We start from the raw sequence: 8,261 nt of genomic DNA, 5'->3' as shown, positions 1-8,261 counted from the left end.
GTCATAATGGCAGCTGTCACAACTTGTCAAGAGTTGTTTTTTAAGTCATTTGGACTTGAGTCCAAGTCTTTTTGAGAAACACAAAAGTGAAACACAAAAGTGAAAAGTCTATTTGAGTCTTTTCATTTTTAGGATAAAACCCCCGAGTCATTGCCCAAGTTTTTGACATGTGTGACTCGAGTCCCTATGAGTCACAAAAGATGCATGTTTTCATGACTGGCGCAAGTCATCTGAGTTGTGTCCCATCCCTGCCTATACATATTCAGACACACAATATTGCTTTACATATCTCAAACTTTCAAGAGTATTCAAGAGATGAAAAGCAATATTAAAATGGGACACTGGAACACAATTGTCAAAGAGCCAGCACATCTAATGAATATGCTTTTGGAGTTTATCAGCAAAATAAGGTCAAGTCACAGTTGATCTTCTATGTAGCTTGCATTCAAAACAATATTTCTTTGGATTCAATTAAATAGTTGAAGCATTATCTACAGAGAAACTCTTTGTGAGTGATCACCACATTCAGGAGTGGCTGAAGATGTTGTGATAGCTCACATAGATAATTGAAGCCCATTCCCCCACCAGTGAGAATGTAAAATGTGATAACAAACAACAATGGCAATTTGTTGCCCTTAAACAGTGCTTGAAAACTGCTGAGAAAGCCTCTGCAGCAGGAATTGTGCTCTGCCAGGGACTGGTGCCTGAACCCATTGCTGTGTCTTCCTTCTCCTTGTTCCAAAGTAAGGTTTTTAGGACCCTGGGGCAGAGGAAAGGGGGAGGTACTGATAGCAACCCCGTGGCTGACTTTGCTCCTGACCACATCACAAAGCCTCAAGGACTTGTGTGTGATCAATCTGAAGGGAAACAAATCCTTGATTGTGTCTGTTGGAAATGGCAGTTGGCCAAATAGGTGGCGAGAGAGTTGGCTTGAACCAGATTCCCAAAGGGGAGGAAACCACTCCCCCAAAGATTTCCCCAGCTTTCCACCTTCAGAGGCTCAAATAGGCAAGTGAGGGGGGAGAGAGTTACTAATCTCACCCAGTTCCACCACCTCCTCTCCCTGTGTTAGCTTCCCTGGGTTTATACGAGCTTGCTGCACAACAGAGCCTTCAGCCATAAGAACATAAGAACAGCCCCACTGGATCAGGCCATAGGCCCATCTAGTCCAGCTTCCTGTATCTCACAGCAGCCCACCAAATGCCCCAGGGAGCACACCTGATAACAAGAGACCTGCAAAGCCTCCTGGGAATTGTAGTTTAAGAACATAAGAGCAGCCCCACTGGATCAGGCCATAGGCCCATCTAGTCCAGCTTCCTGTATCTCACAGCGGCCCACCAAATGCCCCAGGGAGCACACCAGATATGTGTTCCTGCTTGTCCTCCTTGTTCTTGCTGCCATCCTGCTTGTCCTCCTCATGACCACTCTTTTGGGACCATTGTATCTGTGTGTGGCCCATCCCACCCCCTCACAGAACAGCACTTCCCAGAGATTCCTAGGGAGAGGGACTATTAAACCACTGTAGAGTTGCTATGCCATAATACTACCCACCATAGTTAAGGCACTGAATAATCACTTTCCTTCCTTGCTTCTTTTCCAAGGACAACATGCATTATATAAACTTGATTAATCCCAAGCACTTGGGTTTAGATCAGAGGCTGATAAGAAAATCTGAATACATTTGCATTCTATTCATCCATCTATCCCACTCTATGGGCACTTTTAATAGATGGATATTGCAGCCTTAGGATGCCTCCAATTTACCAAATGGTATTCCTAATGAATGCAGCAGAGAATTGCTTTGAAACTCAACTGGAAAGTCCATTTGGCTTAAATAATTACTTCTTTTCGAGTTTGAAAAAAGCTGACAGCAGACAGAAAAGCTCCCTTAAAAGAAAGTGATTAAAAATATGCAGTAGCAGAGGTTAAAAATAAGAGCCCAAATAGACTTGGAACAGCTTTATATATTTTCATTTTAGATTACACATTTGAGCAGTACACATTGGGTGCTGGCACTGAGACATCTGGAGCAGCTACTTGGCTGCTGACCCATTTTAAATTCACAAGAGGTGGGCTTGAATTGCCCAAGGTTACCTAGTAAGCTTCATGTATAAGCAGAGACTTGAACCCAGTTCTCTCTGGTCTCTAATTCCAACATTATCACACACAGCTGAGACACCTGGAATGATGTGAGGCATTTAAAGCATGAAATGAAGTAAAGCGAGCTATGGCTATGTCTAGGCAAAAGGTCTGCAGGGAAAAAATAAATTTCTTTTCAGATTTTAACTTTATTCTGTTTGTTCCATTTATTTAAATGTTCCATTTATGCATTTTTGTCTTCTGTCTTGTTTTCTTTTTTTATATTTTAAAAATACAGGGGCCCCCATCTCCACAGATCCAGTATCCACTGATTTACTTATCCACAGATCGGGTCTGGCCTTCCAGCTTGTGCTCCCCTGCACAGCCCTTCTGGGGGTTTCCCTGGACCTCCTAATGCCTTATAAGACATTAAAAACGTCACTTTCTGTTTCTCTGTGAAACTGGAAGTTACATTTTTTTTTCAGCTTCAGAGCTTACTCTGAGCTCAACAGGGACTGGGGACGGATGTCTTTGGCCTTTGCTGAGCTCAGAAGGCCCTCCAAATGCAAGGAAAGTGGAGCCCCCTGGACCACAGGGATGGGTGTTTACACGAATCTGCGGTTTCATTGATCCACAGGGGATTCCGGAACAGAACCCCGCAGATAAGGGGGCATGCCTGTAATGAATCTCTCTCTCTCTCTCTCTCTCTCTCACACACACACACACACACACTCTCTCTCTCTCTCTCTCTCTCATTTTCTTTATCCAAAAAAATGGTTGCTACCAGGGGCTGTTGTGGCTTTGAACACTTTCACTGTTTATTTCATCACATTAATTTTAAAGCAACAAATGAAGTTTCAAACATGTATTTCCATTTATTTGATTGCCCAATCAACAACCTGAACCCAATACAGATAGGCCCCATTCAAATCCAGCTTTGTTCTGAAGATGAAAGCACATGCCAACAGCAGAGCCCTCTGCATGTCTAGTCAGAAGTAAGTCCCATTAAGTTCAATAGGGCTTACTCCTAAGGAAGCTTATTTAGAATTGCAACCTAACTGTATCTTCAACATAGGTGTGATCACATCAACCCAGTCCAGAGGTGAGCACCCACACATTCCTGTACATATGCGGGCTTCTTGATAGCATGCCTAGCTTTGCCCCACACATGCTGGTGATGTGTGCTGATGAAGCCGTGCCCCAAGGTGGCAATCATGGACAGCAAGACTTTGTCAGTGCAGCATCATTCATGAGACTAAGCTGGGCATTGTGTTGTAAGGCATGTGCATCCAGATTCACAATCCAGAACCAATGACACTGGATTTGAATGGGACCGATTTGTATTGGGTTCAGGTTGTTGAAACCTGCACGTTGCTATAAACATAAGTTCTCAATTAAAAAATGGGAGCGTGGGAGGATGGAGGCCAGAATGTGCGGCCAGATCAAGAAAGAAACATCTGAATGTTGTGGTTTCTTGAAAGATAGATACAATTCTTTCAAATTGTAAAAATCCCTATGGGGCTTTAATTTGCCTGCTTATGTAAACTGCCTTGAATAAAGTCTAAGGAGAAATCTGATGACCAAGAAAGGTGGTATAGAAATACCTGTATTATTATTATTATTATTATTATTATTGTTGTTATTATTATTATTATTATTATTATTATTATTATTATTATTATTATTATTATTATTATTATTATTATTATTATAACAATGGAGGTGGGAATCTCCTCTTGACTGACTCAAACTGATGCCTGAAACTTCAGCTGTGCTCACAAGGGGGGGGGGGGGATTCTGCTAGGTTTTAGGGCACAATCCTAACCAGGTCTACTCAGAAGGAAGTCCTACGATTTTGTTCAATGGGGCTTACTCTCAGGAAAGTGTGGTTAGGATTGCAACCTTATTCATCTATTATCTTGTGAAACATAAGTCAGACTAATACAGGGTTTTTCAGACTGGTCTGTGGGCCCTGGTCTCTGCCCCTACCTTCTGCATCATCACTCCGCTTTTACTTTCGAAGCTGCAGGGAGCCCCTGGGAGGCTGCAGGAGGCTCAAGTAAGTGCACCCAAGCCCCTGCAGCCCCCTGAGCAGCGAGATCCTAGGGATCCTAGGGATCGCACTGCTGCCTTCCCCCCCCCCGCTGCTTCCCCCCAGCCCCGCAAGAACTTAGAGCTGTTTTCAAACTCCTGGAGAGTTTGAAAACCACTGGACTAGTATATGAGTAAAACCTAGTAGAATCCCCCCTCCATGTGAGGAAGTTATGAAAAGTGATTGTAAAGTGAGAAATGTTTAAAGTTTGCCTCCAGTTCCTACGTTAGATACATTAGCACATCGTTATGTTCCACAGCTGATTAGAGATATTTACCTATAACTGAGGGTTTCCAAACCAAATGGTTTCCAAAGTCTAGTCCCTCCCCATAAACAACATGTCAAAGTTTCATTTTCAGTTATCACCATGGAGGGATACCCTGCAATCAACTCCAGTGCCTCAGTTTCCCTAAAACAATTATCTTTGTCCTCTGGGGCATAAAATGGGGTGACCCTAACACTCTGGAAACTGCACAGCACAATCCTTTCACCTCTCCACTTTCAACAAAAAAATTTTCAGAAAAATTGATGGGGCGGTTTTTGGGGATATTCCACCTTTGCATCTACAGTAGAAAATGGGCTTTAGTGAATAGATCCATAGATATGAATCACCTATGGAAAGTGCTGTACTATTGCATTTGAGAAAACAGGGCCAAAAATTACATCTAAATATAATTGTTCTTTTTTTTTTTTTTTATCAGCAATAGTCTCTCATTTCATTGATTGAACCATTATGATCTGAATTGCCTCGGCAATTTTACCCATTTTTCCTCTTGAATTTCAATTGCTAAATATTTTGCCATATGCCATAAAATGAAAAGAAAACCTCTTTACAGGGTAAGCATTACTCTCCAGCTCAAATTCTTTTGTTATCAGCTTCATTGTGTAAATTGTTCTTTTCAAGATGAGCAGTTATGCTACCTATAAAGAAATTAGAGTGAGTTTTGTAAGTGTCTTCAGCTTGCAAAACGCAGCAGCCATGCAACAATTGCTATAATTAAGGATATTTAGATTGCACGGAGGTTCACACAATTGACCTAAGAAATTTAGCACAGTGTTATTACCTCCTCTATTAAAGGCTTTTAAGTTAATTACTTGTCAATTGACAGAGTTCATAACATAAGCATCCTGAGCTATTATTTAGTAGTTCCACTTTGTTATTTAAATTTCCTGAAGTCTGATTGAGCAACTCTGAGTTACTGCAGTGAAAGTTTTGGAGCCCTTGATCTGATCTGTTGGATCTCACCCCTAAGGCTTTGGGAAAGTAAGGACAGTAAGACAATAAGAACTAAACTAGTCATAATGGTAGTATTCTGTTTTAAAAACAATCAGAAACAAACAACAAACTTCTTGAACAGAGAAATGACCGGAGCTTCATGATATTCACTCTCATTTCAAGAATCATGACAAGAATTGGATGAATGGATGTTTCCCCAGTTTTGGACCTGCAAACCAAATGTAACACACAGGTCATGTATTCTGACCTGCCAGGCCCTTGGCAAATTTGCCCCATCCAACCTGCTTCTGCAGCCTTAGGCAGACAGCAAGAACAGAGGTTTATTGATCTGCTGGGCTCCCATACATGTCGAATGGATACCGTGTTCAGCTTTGTGGGTCAGAAGGCAGGATTTGCACATTTGATTTTAGAGAAAGCCAGCATTCAGATAAAAACACCGGCAATCCAGATTTCAGACACAACGGATTGACAGGGCAAATTGGTATGAAAGAGAGAGAACATCTGACAGGCAATTTTTAACATCTTTTTTAGTGATATATGAATTACCTCCATTCAGTTTGGAACTTGACAAATAATCCTCATTCTAAATTTTTTTCTCCACCCACATCCAATTCTGACCACATCACACCCCCAAGGGTGTCATCAGGAGCACGATGGAGTCTGAATGATTCACTCAATCTCTACTTTCATTGTGAGCCTCTCATTGCTGCCCTGCTATTCCCCCCCCCCCAAATATACCTATTGGCACTAGTAGATAAATCTAGGAAGCTGCTTTATACTGAGTTAGACCATTGATCTAGCTCAGAAGTTCTCAACCGGAAATACACATACTACCATTAGTATTCTGGGGCATGTTGGGTGATGTGCATAGCACCCACTGCCTGGCAGTGAGATTGTGATGGTGTTAGAATGTCAAGACATACATTTTGACAACAGGAGCTTCCAACGGCAATAGGAAGCTAGAGTTGGCGGGCAGAGCTCCAGCGCATGGTTTTTGAGCACAAGAAAAAGCTCTCCCAGCCTCCCTGAGACTCTTACTCATCTTGGAAGCTCCTGTTGTGGTCTCCAAACCCAGAAGTAACTAGTGATGACATCATTGCCAGTTACTTCCAGTGGTACCTCTGAGGATAGCATGACAGCAAGTGATATGTTGGGGGAGCAGTGTTGAGAAACACTGGTCTAACTATCTAATGATTGTCCACACTGACTGGCAGAAGCTCTCCAAGATTTTACATATAATTTTTCCTCCCCCAGCCCTACCTGGAGATGCAAGATGGAGATGTCTGCATGCAAAGCATTTGTGCAACCACTGAGCTACAGTCAGAGAGGTTTTGCTAAAGATCTCTGTACATGGCCTAAGTAACATCCTAAGCTTCCAGCAGTGGCATCATGTGTCATGAACCCTGGGACGCTTGGTTTTCCAGGGTGTTTCAGTCATCATATGGATGTTGGTCAATCTAAAAACCAGATGTCCCAACGCTCCTTCTCCCTGGGTTGCTGTGTCCTGGGACACATATTTTCCAGGGTGCCTGACATCCATGGTGTGAAATGTGCCCTGGAGAACAATATTTCCCAGGCTCCCTAGCCTCAGCTGCTACTGCAGGGAAGAAACCAAAAGAACTTTCACATGTAGATCTCATATAAGAGCACATCACTGTTAAGCCATTAGGTAAGTGGGAAGGGAAAGAGGTTTGTCTAGGAGCAAGGTTATAGCACTAGTGAGGTTTTGTGTTTGTTTGTTTTTTAGTGAGTGGCCCTAGACATGTTTGGCCCTGCTCGTAAAGAAATGGGGAGGCTAATGAAATTCACCATTTCGTTAGACCACCATTAACTCCCTCCATCTCTAAACCCTGCTATAGGAACCTGGTGGGAGAATGCCACGCGCCTGTGTTGCGTTCAGCTGATAGTAAGATACTGATAGCAAAGTACTATGATGAGCCTACACGTACAAGGCTAAATTTGCATTCCCTGAGAAAGCACCAAAGCCATAGGCACAGCTAATCTCTGTTTTCTCTGCTTAGTCCTTAAATGTTAACTAAATTGGATTTGAAAATCAGGAGATAATGAATAGAAGATCCTGGAAAAGGAACTTTGATGGGCATTCCTTTCTTTCCTAGACTTGGCCTGCACACAACAGGTTAACTCCCAGCACGTTACACCCACATGCCCTGTATAAGAGTACCATTTGTTACATTTCCTTTGAGAAATCTGACTAAATGTAATCCCCATAAGAAGGGAACGATTTTGCAGCGCTGTGATCCCACTGAAGAAAGAGTCCAGGATGCTGTGACTGTATTTAGACAATCTAATAGTTGATAATACACGTCAATTGGCTTGCTAAGCCTTTCTCTTTTATCGCCAAAAAGTCATTTAATACACTGCAAGTGAAAGACAGCAAGAGGCAGACAAAAGAGAGGAGACAGAGAACACAAGCCGGCCCCTGATCCCTTGGAGGCATGTTTAATTATTCCATAAGCCCTTCTGCTGGAGTAAGCATCCCCTCTCTTGAAGGATTTGACAAAGATGGTTAACCTTTTCTTCCTACCCATTAAACTCTTCTGCAGCTGACCAGTTAAAGGCCCTGCCGGCACAATACATTTGGAAGTAAGCAAGAGATTTTCCATTCCCTCTGGCCCGCTGATCCAGATGCAGAAATGGCTATTGTGTGGCCGCTTTGTTCGCTGTTACTTTGGCTCAGATTGGATTGCTTGGCTGAAAGTAAAATCAATTGCTGTTTTTAACCAACACTTTACACACACACACACACACACACAGAGAGAGAGAGAGAGAGAGAGAGAGAGAGAGAGAGATTGGTCTGCACAAGAGGAATATATCATAGTTCATTCATTTTTC

This window comes from Tiliqua scincoides, chromosome 2 (genome assembly GCF_035046505.1).
Source record: "Tiliqua scincoides isolate rTilSci1 chromosome 2, rTilSci1.hap2, whole genome shotgun sequence".
Taxonomy (NCBI): Eukaryota; Metazoa; Chordata; class Lepidosauria; order Squamata; family Scincidae; genus Tiliqua; species Tiliqua scincoides.
The sequence above is the reverse complement of the archived record's forward strand: the minus strand, read 5'-3'. Positions refer to the sequence as shown.